The sequence below is a fragment of the Coffea eugenioides genome, chromosome 6, assembly GCF_003713205.1.
Source record: "Coffea eugenioides isolate CCC68of chromosome 6, Ceug_1.0, whole genome shotgun sequence".
In the NCBI taxonomy this organism is placed as follows: domain Eukaryota; kingdom Viridiplantae; phylum Streptophyta; class Magnoliopsida; order Gentianales; family Rubiaceae; genus Coffea; species Coffea eugenioides.
In genome coordinates, this window is record NC_040040.1 from 16,417,577 (window position 1) to 16,434,732 (window position 17,156).

General features: G+C 38.6%; 1 long non-coding RNA gene across 1 annotated transcript; it reads right to left on the reverse strand.

Annotated features, from left to right (window-relative positions):
- Positions 1 to 5,788: 5,788 nt before the first annotated feature.
- Positions 5,789 to 9,502, reverse strand: LOC113773262. The gene is made up of 2 exons (XR_003468794.1): positions 6,408 to 9,502; positions 5,789 to 6,132 (listed from the first exon to the last, which is right to left on the reverse strand). It is a non-coding gene; the product is annotated as an uncharacterized LOC113773262 (long non-coding RNA).
- Between the last annotated feature and the right edge of the window lie 7,654 nt (positions 9,503 to 17,156).

Sequence of the window (17,156 nt, forward strand, 5' to 3'; positions counted from 1 at the left end):
TTCTGTGGTTGGGAAAAAAAAACAAGGAATCATAATTGACATCAACAAGAACCATACAGAAACAACGTCAAGAATGAAGCAGATAATCATTTGATGAAAGAACAGCCAGCAGTCAAAAGTATTATCCTCCATGGAAACAATGGTAGTATAATATTTGCTAAGCTTCAGAAACCAGCAAAATCCAAGGGCTGTTGGTTATCTTTTTGGATGATGAAAAGAAAATCACAGGCTTAGCAGGGAGGGGCAACCACCCTTAAGAAAATCCCATCTCCCTGTAGAGCCTCATTGTCTTTTCTCCGAGCTAAAAAGATAATTGCCACTGCTGCTTGTGTTTCTAGCCTTCCTTTTATGCAATTTCCTTCTACTTTTTGACCCCACTTCGATCACTTTTTACACCTTGGTCATACGGGTGAAAGTTAAAAAAGGAGTTTGACTGTTCTTGGTACTACACATCTTCTGTTTCTGTCTTTTTAAGAGGCTTCAGTTTACTAGTAGTGACTTTCCTCCATTTTAGTCCTACAATAATTAATCTAACTGTAGAACAATAATGATGACTTGCTTTAACTCCGGGGATTAAGGACACTAAGGCTGAGGGTGGTTGAGGATTTGGCTTCGATCAAAACAAGCATACACAAATCAAAGCAAGTCCGGAGACTCTTTACCAAAAACACTTTTTCTGTAGTTTAGCATTTCACCCTCCTTGTGACATTTCACAAAAAAAAAAAAAAAAAAAATCTTCTGTAACATTTATACATGGCAGTTTTACATTATTTAGTGTCAGTAACGTTAGCAAAGGCCAAAGTTCTAATTCCATTCTTGAAAAAGCTGTTGATTAGCTCGTGAGAGTGAAGCCAAAGGTTTCGTTGTCGTAATTGTATCATGCAAAATTGAGCGGATGTTGATTCAACGCAATTGGACCTGATAGTTTATTCCAATCGGACTTTTTATCCTCATATTCATTCAATCACATGGTGTGGAGAGTACGATAAGCATTGCAAATAGGGTACAAGAATCCTCCATTTCTTCCAGAACGGAAGGTAATAATTAACCCCGAGAAACCCTTCTCTTTTAAAGGGTTGCATCTCCATGATCAGCCAAAAAGAAAAGGGCAGAAGTTCGTGAATTTTGCAGAGCAGAATGATCTTGGGCTTGCAGCTCACCAGTCACAGTTGCTAATTATAATTGTTCAAAATCGAGTTTCAATACTTTCCCTTACTATCCAAGGTTTGACGTGCAGCCATATTGCAGTAGAAAACGTTTGGATAGATTGATCTTTGAACATAGAAACATCCTCGATCTTTGACGTGCAGTGTTGCTACATGGCGTAAAACAAAACGTTCGGATAGATATTTTTCAGTGCAGTAGAAAATTGAAAGGCATTATATACAGAATATATTTTGATTTGCTTCCGAAATCCATAAAGAGACTAATCTGCCTTAGATTTATGAAAATCATAAAAAGGCCACTAAAAGTTTTCATTCCGTATACAATTCTGACAAAGCTCCGACCTGACAAAAACATCCTTAAAGAAGTGGCTCAAGACATGCAAGAGCTATCTGTTTATAATAATGCCTTCTAGCCTGACAAAAGCAAAGCAAAGCATTCACAAAGCTCTTTGCTGATTTCCAAAAGATTTTATTGTATAGCACAACTTGAACCTTCCACTGACAAAAATCTTGATGAGAAAATACTGCTCGTTTAGGGTAATTGCCCACAGAAGTTGCAAAAGAGTTCAGAAGACCAACAGAATAAAACTCGAACACCTCATACAACTGCTTCAAATCATACCTCACCGGAACTTGGATGGTGATCTCTTTCAGTGTTGTTGCACCTCATATATAAGCTTCCTAGCGTGAGAATACCACTGGTGCAGGATAATTGCACAAAGAAGTTGCCGCCAAAGAGTTTAGGGAAACCAACAGAACGAAATTCAGCCACCTCGTAAAACTACTTTCAACCACACCTCAAGGAATAGCAATCTCTTTCCCTGTTGTTGCAACTCTTCCACCATTGAAGAAGAGGGGACGCAACTGATTGGTTATAGTAGCGAGGTCACGAAATCACCATGGCTGAAAACATCCAGTTGCAACTAAAAAGGGAACATAAAAAGCATTTCATAACAACCCAAATTTGCTGTCTAGGTTGCCCTGCCAAGTTCCAAGCTGGATTGTACCATCCACAAGCGATTCAGTTCATCTCACAATATATCACACCAGTGTTTCATTTTTTATCAAACCGTTTGCGTTTAAATCACCATAATCACAATCATCATCCTCACCATATATATATATATATATATATCATTGAACCATCAAAGGCAAACTTTTGAAACTGACCAGAGAATAAGGCTCAGATCTAAATGGACCTGGCATTGGTGTTGTGACACTGCCATGGCTGCACATTACCAGTTGCAACCAAAAAGGGAGTGTGAAAGCATTCATCACGACCCAAATGTGCCATCTAGTTGCCTCGCCAAGATATGGGACAGCTTATAAACATCAATGCCTGATCCACTAGCTCTCAAGAAACATCATCACAGCCTTCCCTTTTCTTTGAACCAATTGCAACGATATCAACCTGATCATCATCATCACCACCACCACCACTATCATCATCATAAAGGACACTAAAACAACAGAAGAAAGGTTTTCATACAGAGATACTCCCTGCTTTAAAGCTTTCCAACTTCAAGTGCCCGGTAGGGTCCAAGGGTTTTAAAATCAGATTCTAGAAAGAATCGTTCTTGAGTTCATAGAATTGGACCTAAGGATCTCAATCCTATGAAAACGTAATTAACTTATTAATTCAATTTAGGCTAATGGTTAATGAAGAATTATATGATCAATTCAGAAAGGTCAAAGTCCTTTGACCTGAGCTTATAATTTTCAACTCACAATGTAGCTTTGTCATAAGTTTATCGACTAGCTAATGCATCAGTTTACCTTTTGGCATTGGCTAATTAAAAAGATGGATCAACTACTTTGATGGTTAGGATGGTAATCCATGATTACATCATGAAATGTAAAAGCATTTATCCAAGACATGCATGTGCACAGCTTATTATAGAAAAGAATAGTGAACCTATCTACAACCTGGATAGGTCTTGTAGACTAGTGGAGTTTGTTTGGATAGGAGTTTATTTGGATGATTTATTGAGATAATTACTATAGCACTTTTTATGATGTGATATATGTGAGATAAAAAGATGATTGGGAAGATAAAAAGGTGATCGGAATTTGTGAAACAAATTATTTTATTTCAAATCTTCTCAATCCAAAGGATCCTGAGATCCGGACTGGGATTCTAACAACTGTAGTCTGAACAAAACAAGGCTGTTTAAGGGCTGTTCTAGAACAACGAAATCATAGGCCAAACAGAGAGGAGCAAGCACCCTTAAGAAATTCCATATCTCTGCAGGCTCATTCTTCTGAGAGCTGAAATTTCAACGATGGCAAAGCTAAAGATGAGAGATTTACCCTCATCTAATCAAGAACTTAGATAAAAACAGCTCAAAACCATTAATTACCGCCATTGCAGCAAAGACCTGCGTTTCTAAACTTGGACTGGGGAGGCGACTCAGCTAAGCTAAGAATCTACAATCAAAGAACCCGTACCATCACATCCCCAATGGTTTCTCTTCGCGGAACAGGATCCATTCCTCAAAGTCCGTAAAGGCTGTGGTTTTTTCTTCCATCTTTAACAGGTGGTGAAGGGTAAAATCATTGGCATTCAGAGAGGGGCAACCACCCTCATTTACATACTCTTTTTTTAAAAAAATAAAAAATAAAAAAATTAAACAAACAGGGAATCCAAGAAAGACACGAACCCTATACAATTTCCAAACTCAAAGCGTTTAACAAGGTCTAAAAGGCAGCAAACAAATCCAGAGGAGGCTCAGATATTACCAATATCAAGGTCAGGCAAAAGACTTTGACACCGCCATGGCTGCAGCACCGGTTGCATGTCAGGGTTGGTACCAACAATTCTGCCATCCGGGGTTGCCCCGCCAAGATACGGGTCAATTTTGCTGAATTGCCTGACCCAACTCGGCTCTGCGAATAAATAAAATCATCACAGCCTCTTTTCATGGTAAATACAGGACAGCCATTTAGCATGATCCACAGCAGGAGGAGGTAGTAAGCGTTCAGCATGTTGGGGGTGCAAAGTGAAATTGTCAGAAACCTCAATGGAAGTACAAGAATTATTTCTGCAGTCTGCTAAATCAAAGGGCTGTTGGTTTGCTTGCGTTTGAAATCATAGGCTTAAAACAGAGAGGGGGCAACCACCCTTTACAGAAATCCCACTCTCTCCCTGTTTGCCTCATTCTTTCAGCTTTTGAGCCGATAATTTTCAAGAAAGACGCACTAATGAAGAAGCATTTGAGAGCTTTAACCCAGAAATTATTTTTTCAGGTTTAATTGTAAGATACACCCTCAACTTTCTTCAGGTTGCAAAGCGCCCCTTAAACTATCATTTTCCTATCTATCTTTTTCTTTTTTCTTTTTTTAACACGATGAACTCCGAGTGCAGTTTTTGCTACTACGTTCTAGTGCTTGCAAAATTAACGGAATTGTGTTTTCATCTAGGTGTTAACAACAGTTTAAATTTGAAGCAATGGTTTTTCTAGAGTGAAGAGGAATATGAAAGCTGGAATTTTCTTTCAGCATATACCACTCGATAATTCCCTCTTTTTTTTATATATATCTTATTGAAAAATATATGAAATTGTGGTGATAAAGGGCGCCCAAGTTCCATCCTTGATATAAAGAAAAAGAACCAGTGATTGGATTTGTAGCAGCTGAACACTGGAAACTCATATATATATATATTGTTAGGATCACTGACTTGTCCCCTTCTCTCGACCCACAAACTAACAGAGAGTTTTGCCCCCAAAGAAAACTATCAAAATCATCTCTCTCCCGCTCTTCCCCTTCTCCTTTATTTTTTCTAGTATCAAGTGAAGAAAAACACATTAAAATTACCAAGACAAAACATGGTGAGACAAAACATGGTTATAAACCTTGAGCGAAAAGTTTGCAACGTGTTTATGGAAAATGCTCGTGCACGACCAATTAAGGAAAAAAAAAAAAAAATCTGATCTTTCCCACTCGCTCAGTAGCCAATTCCTGCATAAGTCCTACGTACTTCTTTGAGCCCCAGTGGAGCAGAGTTATGAGGATAGAAGTGCACGGTCATCCTAGGTTCGAGAATCTTGAGCAGTGTACAAACACGGAAGTTGCAAAAAAGAGAAGATTCGAACCTCCAACAGGCAGCCTTTATCCTCTTTAGCAAATAAAATTACATAACAGCTAATACAGAAGTGCCAGGGAGGGGGTTTGGGGTTAGATAGGTACGAGAGAGAGCAACCTGAAACTTAACATGAGTGGTAGCTGCTGATGCTATAGATGGAAAAGGAATTACTCTTTTTACAGAATTACCATATGTGCATGCATATATCCTTATACAGAGAAGACATCACCATTTTCTGAGCTTTTGGGCTTTAAACAAGACGTAAAGATCCCGGCTAAAACCTGATTTCAGGCATTAGATAAAGGAGGAAATACCGTCTGGGGTAGATAGAGAACTTATCACGTACCACCAAAATAATACAAAATAGTATCAAAACACGGCAGCTCCCACTGCCAACCAAGAACTAGCAAAATCATTGAGAGAAGAAAATCTTAAAAACTTTGTATTGACATGTTAGATCAAACACAATGGCATTAATTGAAATCACTCCCACAAGTTTTTCACAGCTACTGATTTTACTAAAATAAAACAGCACTAATGTTCCATATAGATGTTTTTCTGGTAAATATAAAAAGATGATTCCAATTTACATTGGTAAAAATTGTTCTCTTTTTACCAATCAAACTCATCAGTCATCAAACCAGAGAATTGAACTCGAAACCTAATGAAATTAAGTATCCAAACACAGCCGCTGCAATATACAAGTAGAGCAGAAGACGCATGCGTATCAAGACAAGACACTGTGTGGACAATGAGGCTCAGATTCGTATTTGACCAGGCATTGACGCTGTGAGACCAGCATGGCAGCAAATCACCAGTTGCATGTCATAAAGGGCGTATAAAAAGCAATTCATCACGACCCAAAATGCCATCCAGGTTGCGCTGCCAAGAAACGGGTTCCATACATCCATAAATCCTGAATTACTTGTTCTCACAAAATATCATCACAGCCTTTTATTTTTTCAAAAACAAAATGCCAAAAATCATCATCAACATATTAATATCCTCACCAGAGAAAACAACAAATATAGAGAAAAAAAAAAAAAGATCTTATACAGACACTTTCCAACTCCCATTACTCGTTAAGGAACCAAATAAAGGCCTACGGGATTTGACAAGAAAGAAATCACAGGTGTAAACAGATAGGGAAAACCAACCTTCAAAAAAATCCCATCTCTTCGATGCCTCATTCTTCATAGAGCTGAAATTTCAACGAATCCATAATAGCAGGCAGTACTAGCAAGCCAAAAATAAGCAACAGTAAAGAAAGTTGGCTCAGATCTATTCTTTTGATCAGAGGAAGGAGGACACCACAATGGCTGCAAAAACCTAATTACATGCAAGTGAGAAAGAACCCATTTTCGAATCCTTCTCATCTCACACATGATTCAGGTTGCCCTGCCAAGACATGGGTCAGCTTTACCTTGATGTCACAGATAAAGAAAACATCATCATCATAGCCAATTATTTGAACAGGAGAAGACACACTGTTGCTTTATAAGGCATCCCCTTATTTTCTACCAGGGCTGTTAGTTCCGTCCATCTTTAACTGATGGTGAATAATGAAATTGTTGGCATCCAGATGGGCCACCTCCTTAACAAATTCCCATCCTCTGCTGCCTCATTCTTCTTTATCCTGAAGACCATTGATATCCATCTTGAGGCATGTTTTTATTGCTGGCATATATTAAGAAAGGCCTAGTTTGGTGTTGTTTAGGAGTGGAGAAAAATAAGGAGTACAGGGAGAATTGGGGCAAGTTTTTCTTGCTTCAACAATGAGTAAATGCATAATCCTACAATAACGGTTGCATTTGAGAGAGGGAAGAGAATGAACCTCATCCCCCCACCCCAATTCTGCCATCCAGGTTGCCAAAAATATATAGGGGTCACTGGTCAGCACCTCAATGCCTGACCATACTGGCTTTGGAAACATTTCACCACAGCTTATTTTGAAGTGGAAGGATACTGTAAGAAATTGAAATGATACAGAGAAAGGATTAGCATGATCCTGCTACAACAAGGGCTGTTGGTTTATTTGGGTGAGGAAATCATTGGCTAAAATAGAGAGTGGGCAACCACCCTTACAAAAATCCCAATCTCTCTCTGTTGCCTCATTCATTTTTTGAGCAGAAAATTTGAGAAGAAGGCTGATACTTTCAGACTTCGCAGCAAATAAGCAGGTTAGAACAAGCAACAGCTCTAGAAGCAATAGCTATCACCACATCTAAGAAAATCTTATATGTGATTAACATTTTCGTCCTAAATAAAAAAAACATTGAAGCAAATGGCTCAGATCTTTACTTTGACATCAAGGCAACATTGGAGAGGTTCAAATCAAGTTTGGGTCAAAATTCTTACTTCGTATGTATGTAGCAACCAAGTAAAAGCTAATCGCGTAACATCACAGCAGCAGCTACAATCAACCATAGGAATGCAAACTCCTTCACGTAAGATTACTTCAAAAAATTGAATGTTAGTACATGAGATGTAATTAATTAACTAAACGCACTCCACATACAAAACAAGCGTGCTTTCAAAAAGTTATCATGTTTGTCCATTGAATATTGGAAGATAATTACAAGTTACGGTGCTGAAATAGTGAAGTATTTTTTGACAATCAGAGTCATCAATCATCAGACTTGTGAATCAAACTTCAGACGTCCTGGAATAACTATCCAACTACAGCTAGCAGTAAAACGAGAAAAGCCAAAAGATGTATAGCAGTAAATATGGCTTAAACAGGTAGACATCACAAACAAGGCTCAGATCCATACTTAACCTGGCATTGGTGCCATGACACCGCCATGGCTGCAAATCACCAGTTGCATGTTAGAAAGGGAGTTTTCGCCCAAAATGCCATCTAGGTTGCCCAGCCAAGATACGGGTCAGATTCCACCGTCAATGCCTATATCACTTGCTCTCACAAGAAATATCATCACAGCCTTTCATTTTCTTTAAATAAACACTACCTTCAATGCATCATCATCATCATTGTCATTGTCATAACATATGAAACAAAAAAAGAACGCATGGGAAGTTGTGATAGAGACACTTTCCCTATATAAATGCATTCCCTTTCCAGTTCCCATTCCACAGTCCCAACCAAACGAGGCTGTAAAAGGGCTGTTGGTTTTCATACGAAACAAATCACAGGCTAAACAGAGAGGACAACCACCCTTTAAAAAATCCCATCTTTCTGGTGCCTCATTCTTCAGAGAGCTAAAATTTCAAGGTTTTTGAATGCTCACAAACACTGGCAGAGCATAAACCTTAGAAGGCTCAGATGTTTAATTTTGATCAGGGAAAAATGAAAGGAAAGACGCCGCCGTAGCGCACAAGCCCAGTTGCATGAAAGAGAAGAAAGAACCCATCTTTAAATTCTTCTCATCTCACATGCCATCAGGGCTGCACCACCAAGATACGGGTCCACGATTTCCTCCATGCTCAAATCACAACTAAGAAAAATCATCATTGCATCCAAGAGAATACAGAACAATGGTGACAGAAAGGGAAACGGGGCCTCACAAGTTCCATTTCAGACCAATTCACGGCAACAATTAAAGGCATCAGAAAGAGAAAATGACACCGTCATGGCTGCAAAACCGGTTGCAATGTGACGTGAGGAAAACATTGACATAGAAAACAGAGAGAGACCCAACCCCAGAAAGATGGATGGATCCCCTCAAAATGTTAAAATCATCATCACAGCCTTCAGATAAGCGGGCTTATCGAGAAAGTGAGCAAACTCAATAATAGTAGTAGCAGTAGTGCTAGGCCGTTTTGCCGATCCGATTTTTCTGAGAGCAGAAGCTCAGGGAAATTTGAGATGCTTTACCTGTCAAAGGCTTGGAGCCATGGTGCGAAGCTTATTAGACAGAGTTGGGTATTTTATTGCACTAATTTTTTCAGCTTATGAGCGAATTTTGAGTGAGTAAGATGAAGCTTCAAGGACTGCGTGCCTTACATTGCATGATTTGGGCTTTCAAGGATTTGTGAACAATCCGGATTCAACCGTTCAATGTACCCCTTTTTTTTTCTTCTGTCTAAATGAGAGGTATCGAACCCGGGTTCAATAACCAGAACTGAATGTTGTTGCTGAAAGATGAAGGGCTGTTGGATTTTAGTTTACTGATGGCAAAACAGAAATCATAGGCTAAGAAGAAACAGAGAGGGGCAACCACCCTTGAAGAAATCCCAACCTCTCTGATAGCCTCATTCTTCACAGAGCTCAGATCTTAAGGCACCGTTTGGATTGAAGACAACAGCGAGGGAAGGAAAGGACTTAAAAGAACTTACAGAAGTCAACTAAACAAAAAGTTGGGAAAGAATGGAAAGTGCTTCGGTTCAGCTGTGAACTGGTCTGAAATGGAAAGTGCCAGAAATTGCGAGGCCCCATGCCATTGCTGTCCTGCACTCTGTGGCCCAGGCATCAACCCTTTGAATTGGGTTTGAGACGTGTTTTTTTTTTTTTGTTTCTTAGGCGGTCTTGGAACTTGGGGTGCGGTTAACCACGAGGGCAAATGAGCTTCCAAGAAGCCCGACCCAGTTTCTTGTGTAATTATCCAGTCTGAAAGTTCAATCACACTAGTAAGAAGACAATTAGCAACCTAGCACAGAGTTACGCTAGCAAGCAAAATGTACAAGTATTTGAATAGTGAACAAATTTCATGCAGATTTATTATGTTCTTTTTGATTCTTAATGATAGTGCAGCATAAGCCAAAGCTGTGAGTTTGGATGTAATATTAATTAATTCAACTGATTCCCAGACAAGGGAAACGACACATTTTCTTGTGAACTTATTTTTCATTTTTACCCTCCTCCTATGTCTCCTTTCACAGTCCAGCAACACTTTATATAATTCTATATATTTCCCAGAACTGAGCATGGGTTAAAATGGTTGAGGTTATACCATATTTTCAAACAGCTTAATAAAGTGGAGCCAAAATATTACTGCTTGACAAGAATCCACTTTGCCCCCAGGCAGATCGACTGGTTTCCGACTTTCCGTAATCCCGTCTTTAGGGGCAGGTCACTGGATCGACCCCGGGAGAGCTAACGGGCTGTGAACATTGGGACGGGGCTCTCACAGCCGCAGGGGATTAGTCGGGCCCAATGGTTCCGAACACTCTGTGTCGACAAAAAAAAAAAGAAAAAAAAGGACAAGAATCCACTTTGACCTGATACATCATTCAAAGCCAAATCCGGAGACAGAAGCAACATCGACATTAACGAGTACAAGCATTTGGTAATAAATCTTCCTTGTTCAAATATGCGTGTGCAGCTGCATGACAATAATGATGCTAAAAAACAGGAAAAAAAGGGATAAATAGTAACTTCAATGGTACCGAATGCTAAAGCGTAAACCATCTTACTTTTAGAATTACCTAACCAGAACTAACGAATTCATGCAGAGTAAACTGCAATTTTGCATTAATTTAACTTCATTCCTCAGTGTACCCAACCCAAAAAAAAAAGAGCCCAATTTCTTGAAAGTAACAAAAACACTTGCTTTTGTTTTCAGAAAAAAATGACGCCATCAAGGGGGAAAAATGATCAAGGTTCAGGCTCAGATGTATCTAATGAGGTCAGGCAAAGAGAAAGTGACACCGCCATGGCTGCAACACCGGTTGCAATGTGATAGATCATGTTCTTCTCCTCCATATCATATATGCCATCCGGGTCGCCCAGCCAAGATACGGGTCGGATTTGCCTCAAGCCACTGACCCATTTGCTTTGAAAGTTAAAGAATCATCACAGCCTTCAGACAAGCAGGCTTCTCGAGAAGATGAGCAGAATCAATACTAGTAGTAGTAATGCTGCTATTCATGAAAGGTCTGGGTATCAAAACTTTAAGGGGGGTTTTTGTGATTAATCATAAGTAGAAAATTGCATCTGAAGGGCTGTTGGTTTCAGATGGTCGATGATGAAAAAAAGAAATCATAGGCTAAAAATCAGAGAGGGGCAACCACCCTTGAAGAAATCCCCAGTCTCTCTGATAGCCTCATTCTTCACAGAGCTAAAATCTTAAGGTACCGTTTGGATCAAAGCAAAAGGAAGGTTGGAAAGGAAAGGACTTGCAGAGGCCCCATCTCCCTCTCAACTTGATCCTCTCAGGATAGGCATACAATCCAGAAAGAGAGAAAAAGAATGAAGGCAATAAGTTGGGCAGACCGAGCCATTTGCCAAGAAAGAATCCTACTCAATTCTGTATGGCCTCGAAGGCTCGAACTGGTTGGAAATGGATAAGTGTTGCAAATTGCGAGGCCCCTTCCCTTCTGTTCTGGGCCTCTGTAGCCGTCTGCGCTCAAACCGTTTCTTTTCTTTGACTGAGGTTTCTACAATTGCAGGCCACCTCCCCTGACGTTTGAAAAATAACACTTGCCTTCTTTGATGCTGGAAAAAAAATGATACTTACCTCTTTTGATGCTGAAAAAAAAAATGATGCTGGAAAAAATGATAGTCTTCACAAAATCTTTACAAATTGTAAGTGAAAATGAGTTTAAAAGAGAAAAATGAAAATTTTCTTGATAATATTTCTTTTTTCTAAAATTCTAGGACGCCTCTACAGTCTAGTATCAAAAGTGTACCAGTGGTGTGGGAATTAATAAAATATAGAGAAGTAAAACTTATCAACTAATACAACCAAAAATTGAGCAATAGGCCACCAGGTTAAAAGGTAAAAGAAGAGTACTCACTGTTCAATAAAATAAAGTGTACCTCGGGGATATCAAGAGCACTTTAGCTTTAATTGAGCGGTTCTTTTTGACAAACTCCAGAGACTTCAGCAGAGGAAATATATCAACAACACTCCGTGTGGGCATTATCAAGAATTAACAAAACAAAACACATCACAGTTTAGGCGACAATTGAAGAAGAGCCTCGATCTTGAGGAGTATTAAACATTGAGGGTACAAGAATGTTAGTAAACAATCTTGCTTTCTTACTGATAGTAAAGATTCTGCTTTCTCAGTGATTGTTGAAGAAAGGTTTTCGGTGTCTAATATTATCTTGCATCTCATACAAGTCATTTGCAAATGATAAAAAAATGAAGCAGAAGCAAGTGATGGCATGCTGCGGCTGGCAGAGCTCAAACAAACAAAAATGCACACCAGCTATTGGAAGATTGGTCGATGAAGAAAGTGAAGACCATGTTGGTGGATGTAAATCGCAGGAGGATGCCGAGCAAGTTGAGGTTATCCTAAAAAAACATACCAGCCGATATGAATGTTGCTCACTAGATTCTTTGGTTTTGGATAGAATTATAGAGCGACTAGACTCTATAGAGGAACAAATTAATCGGATGGATAATAACTGTAAGAATCCTATGGCTGATGTGCCTATCGGAGAAGCTAGCCACAAGTACAAATGGGCTAACATCATTCGTAGTGGGGGTATAACTAGGAAGAAGGTAATCTCTCCTTAAACACCACCTCTGCGAATAAAGGAAGCAGAGGTCCGAAAATTGAAAAAGATATGTAAAGCTCGTGCATCACAAAAATAGGGGAATGGGTATGCTCTTCATCTGATGAAAAATTGTGCCATTGCTGTGGAAAAGAAGACACCAAAGAGGATATAAAAAAGGCAAGATTCACAGCGGCAATGCAAAACCAGGACGTGTTTGGGCTTGGTGAATGCGGAGGATGAGGTCTGCTCGAACCTGATACCTGTTCAAATAACTAGCAGCAGTAGTAATCTTAAGATATTAGGGTCACAGTTGAATACCATATCCAAACCAACAACCAAGGGCGACAACCAAAACATTGATTTGGAGATACTATATGGCAAGGTTTGATAGCTATGTAATTGTCAGTTATTATTTGGTTATTTATGAATAACACATGATTGGCTGTAATTTGTGTGAGCAGGATAAGAAAGAAATTGATCCGTGTAGCCTCCCATTTCGGTCGAAGAACTTGCTTCTTGATTATCTGCTAGATGCTAAACTACCTTCAAGGTATAATGTCATACTTGTTTTGAACTTCAACTATTGATGGTAACGGTTGATAATAGAATACAACTAACACTTTTTGGGCTGTTGAGTAATATCTATAGTACTTTGCTAATATCGACTCTAGGACAAGATGCTAATAGGAAAGAGTTTAGGTCTCTAGCCCCTTGTGAATGGCTTCAATGTGAGGTAATTATCTTCTCATTTTCATATAATTTTATACATTTTTTTGTTGGTGAGAAAAGAGTCCCCTGTGCTGCTGGTATACAAGGTACTCAATTGTTATGCTACTTTATTGACTATAAACACAAGAAAGAATAATCCAACTGAACACAGTCAGATATGGTACATGCCAACACGGTTTCAGGTGAGGGATTTTGTTAGAACCTACTATACTAATAATCCCATACCTAAATCTGCTTACTAATACAAAAATTAAATGTATATCCCAGCAATATAGTGAATCATCTCCACCACGACTGGAAGTATTGTACAATAGGTACTTAAGAAAGGAGAACTTTGGTGGTTACATAGATGCAGTTGCAAAGGTTTAAAAGATTTTACTTCATCTTCTTGATTTTTGTTTATGGAGGGAGACATTTGTTTAACCATAACTGGTCTTGTGTAGATATGCATTCATATGAATTGGAAGAACATGCACTGGTATCTATTTGTGATTGATATGAAAAATGAAACAATCCACATATATGATAGCTTACCAGTTAAGGAGTTCAATTTCAATAGACTATATCCAATGATGCATGTGGTGAGAACTATTAACTTTCCTAATTGTTTTAGAAGTTGGGTATGCAAATGCTTGTTTTACTGTTAATGTTAGTGTATGTACAGAGAAACATGCTCCATGAGGCATTGGCTTATGGTCTTGGGAAAGCTTATCAAAAAGACATATCCAAATTTCCGTGCATTAGGCCTCAGTGGTGTCCACGACAGCCAGATGGGTATAAACCTATTTAGTATCCTATAAGATTTGCATTGGTCTCCTATAGTTTTATTTGTCATTTTTGTAGGTATTAATTTTCTTCAATTTTGCAGAAATGATTGTGGCATATATGTTATGTATTTCATGAAACATGTCTCGGAAATGGAAGCCGAAATGGTTGTCAGTTTTGTGTCGGATAAAGAACGATGTTCATTGGCTTTGGAATTGTTTGTCCATCCTTCTAATTTAGTCCGTGAAGATAACCTTGGCGTTCTACCATGCATGAAGTAATCTACATACTTGACGGAAAATGATTGGTTTTTTTTGGATAAGTTTTAATGTAATTGGCATGGAATTTTATTTTTATTTTGAGGGCAATGGCCTGTATTGATCGGAATGTTAGTCCGTGAAGATAACCTTGGCATTCTACCATGCATGAAGTAGTCTACATACTTGACGGAAAATGATTGGATGTTTTTTTGGATAAGTTTTAATGTAATTGGCATGAAATTTTATTTTTATTTTGAGGGCAATGGTCTGCATTGATCGGAATGTTTTGTTCACTGAGAGCCTTACCAAGAAAATTCTGTTGTTGTGTTTTTATTGGATTGATTCTTGTTTTGTCTTAAATGGAAAAAGCGAAAGATGGAGGTGATTTTGTATTGATCAAGATGATTAACTATAACTAATATAAAATAAAGAGTAACGTATTTATTTTCTCTACTCAAATAAATGGGTCAAATGTTCCTAAGTCTTACGTTTGTGTGTAAATTAATATTAATGTATTTAGTTAGCGAAAAACGAGATGTTTGAATATTGATAATATTTACTTAATCTTACCGACACTCAAAGAGGTCTATTTATTATGATTTCATGAAATTTTGTTTAACACTATCATAATAAAAGATGATCCTTTACTTGTGTTAAAAATGATATTTGTCTACATTGAGATTAACATTATCATAATCATAAATGATTCATTAATTTGTAAATATGGTATTTGTATACATAAGATTAGTATTATTATAATCAAAGCTGGCCCATCAAATCTGAGATGCTAAGAAAGAATGGGCAACGACTCGGATAATGGGGCCATATCACATGTAGACACTGCAACCAGATACATTAGGACATATGTGGGCTACCTCACAGGAATTCATATAAAACAAGCGAAGTATTTCCTGCTTCTTATTAAACCCAACTCCATAGTCTTGGTTCCAAAGTCTACCTCCACACTTCTTGCTATGACCTCCACAAGCTCTGAAGCATCAGTAACTTTTGTGAACTGGCCAAGCCGAAGATGCAATTGCGGAATGGGATTGTGTAAGAGAAAAATAGCTAGAACCAATCCAGCGAATCGCGGCAGACATTACTACGATTGCCCCAACGCACAGGTACAGAGTTGTTAGAAGTTTTTTCTGGTATTGTGAAGTGAGTTTAGCTTGCTTATGCTGATAACAATGCAGAGAAAATGCTCTCCATTCATCGGTTGGTGTGATGAGTATGCAAATGCTCTGAAAATGGTTGCTGAAGGTGGAATGGTGGTGCCTGAAGATAGCATAGTTATGTCGGAGCAGCCCTTTATCAACACACTTGAGTGTATGGAGGTTGTTGACGGTGTCCGGAAAGATATGGCTGCAATGAAGAAACAAATTTGGATCCTTAAGTGTATCATTTGTTGTATGGGGATCTTTATTTATTCGATGTGGGTTAATTAAGTTATGATGAGATATTAAGCTAACCACCGGTTTGGATTAAAATAAATAAATATTTTGTGAGGTGTTATTTTTTATGATAATTAAATTTTCGTTGCATAACCGCGGTTTATCTTCAGCATATTAACACCTGCTATGACGTATTCTTAACCTTTTTTTTTTCGAGGAACAACCACCAATTAGTAAACGATACCTGAAAGTCACAGCTCAAGGCACAAGAATGACAAAACATTGAAATTTAATTTGTTTACTGACTAAGGAGTAAAAACTCATCATATGTTTAAACCTATAGAAATCAAAAGAATAGACAGCTTCGAAATGGACTCCACCACTGTCATCAAGCAAACCAGATTCAAACCCAGATTGCTTGATATCTCCACTATCCTCACAAATAAGGCTAGAGAACTGCTAGGATGTCCAAAACAAAATAAAAAAAAACTAAAGCAAATAACAGCAACTAGTTCATCAAAGCGTAATCTCATAAACACATTTCATTTGGCTCTGTTCTTGGCTACAGCGTTGGTGACCTTGGAACCAGTTGGATCCTTCTTGTCAACATTCTTGACCACAACAATAGCAATAGTTTGACGCATGTCCCTCACAGCAAAACGTCCAAGAGGTGGGTACTCAGAGAAAGTCTCCACAACCGTGGGCTTGGTAGGAATCATCTTAACCATACCAGCATCACCATTCTTATGCATTTCCTATCCATATGCTTGGTGGGGAGTGTCCATTTCCTATCTGGCCAAGATGGTTTATGACGATAACCTGAGAGGTAAAGCTGGAAGTTTCCTTGGCAGAGTCATCCTTAGGGTTGAAGGCAACATAGCCAGGCTTAAGATCCTTGACAGCAACATTCTCAACGTTGAACCCAACATTGCCACCAGGAAGAGCCTCCTGAAAGGCTTCATGTTACATCTCAGGAGACTTAACTTCAGTTGGCAATCCTATTGGACCAAAAGTAACCACCATACCAGGCTTGAGGATACCAGTTTGCACACGACATATTCTTAATCCAATTGCTAATCAAGATAATGTCACTGTTTAACGTTTACATGGACTTCATTACCAACAACCCAAGATTCAAAATATCTGTATTGAATGCACATGGTCATGTGAACTCCTGCAGTCCAGCGTTTGCAAAGCAGACTATGACAAGCACAGTAGTTTATGATTGTGACAATTTATTCGTGGTCTTTGCATGTACGAGGAATTGCTAGGTCTTTAAATTTCTTGGCCAATGAAAACTTTCTGTCTTTTCTTTGCCAACATGCGTTTCCAACAGATCTCGATATTTTCCCT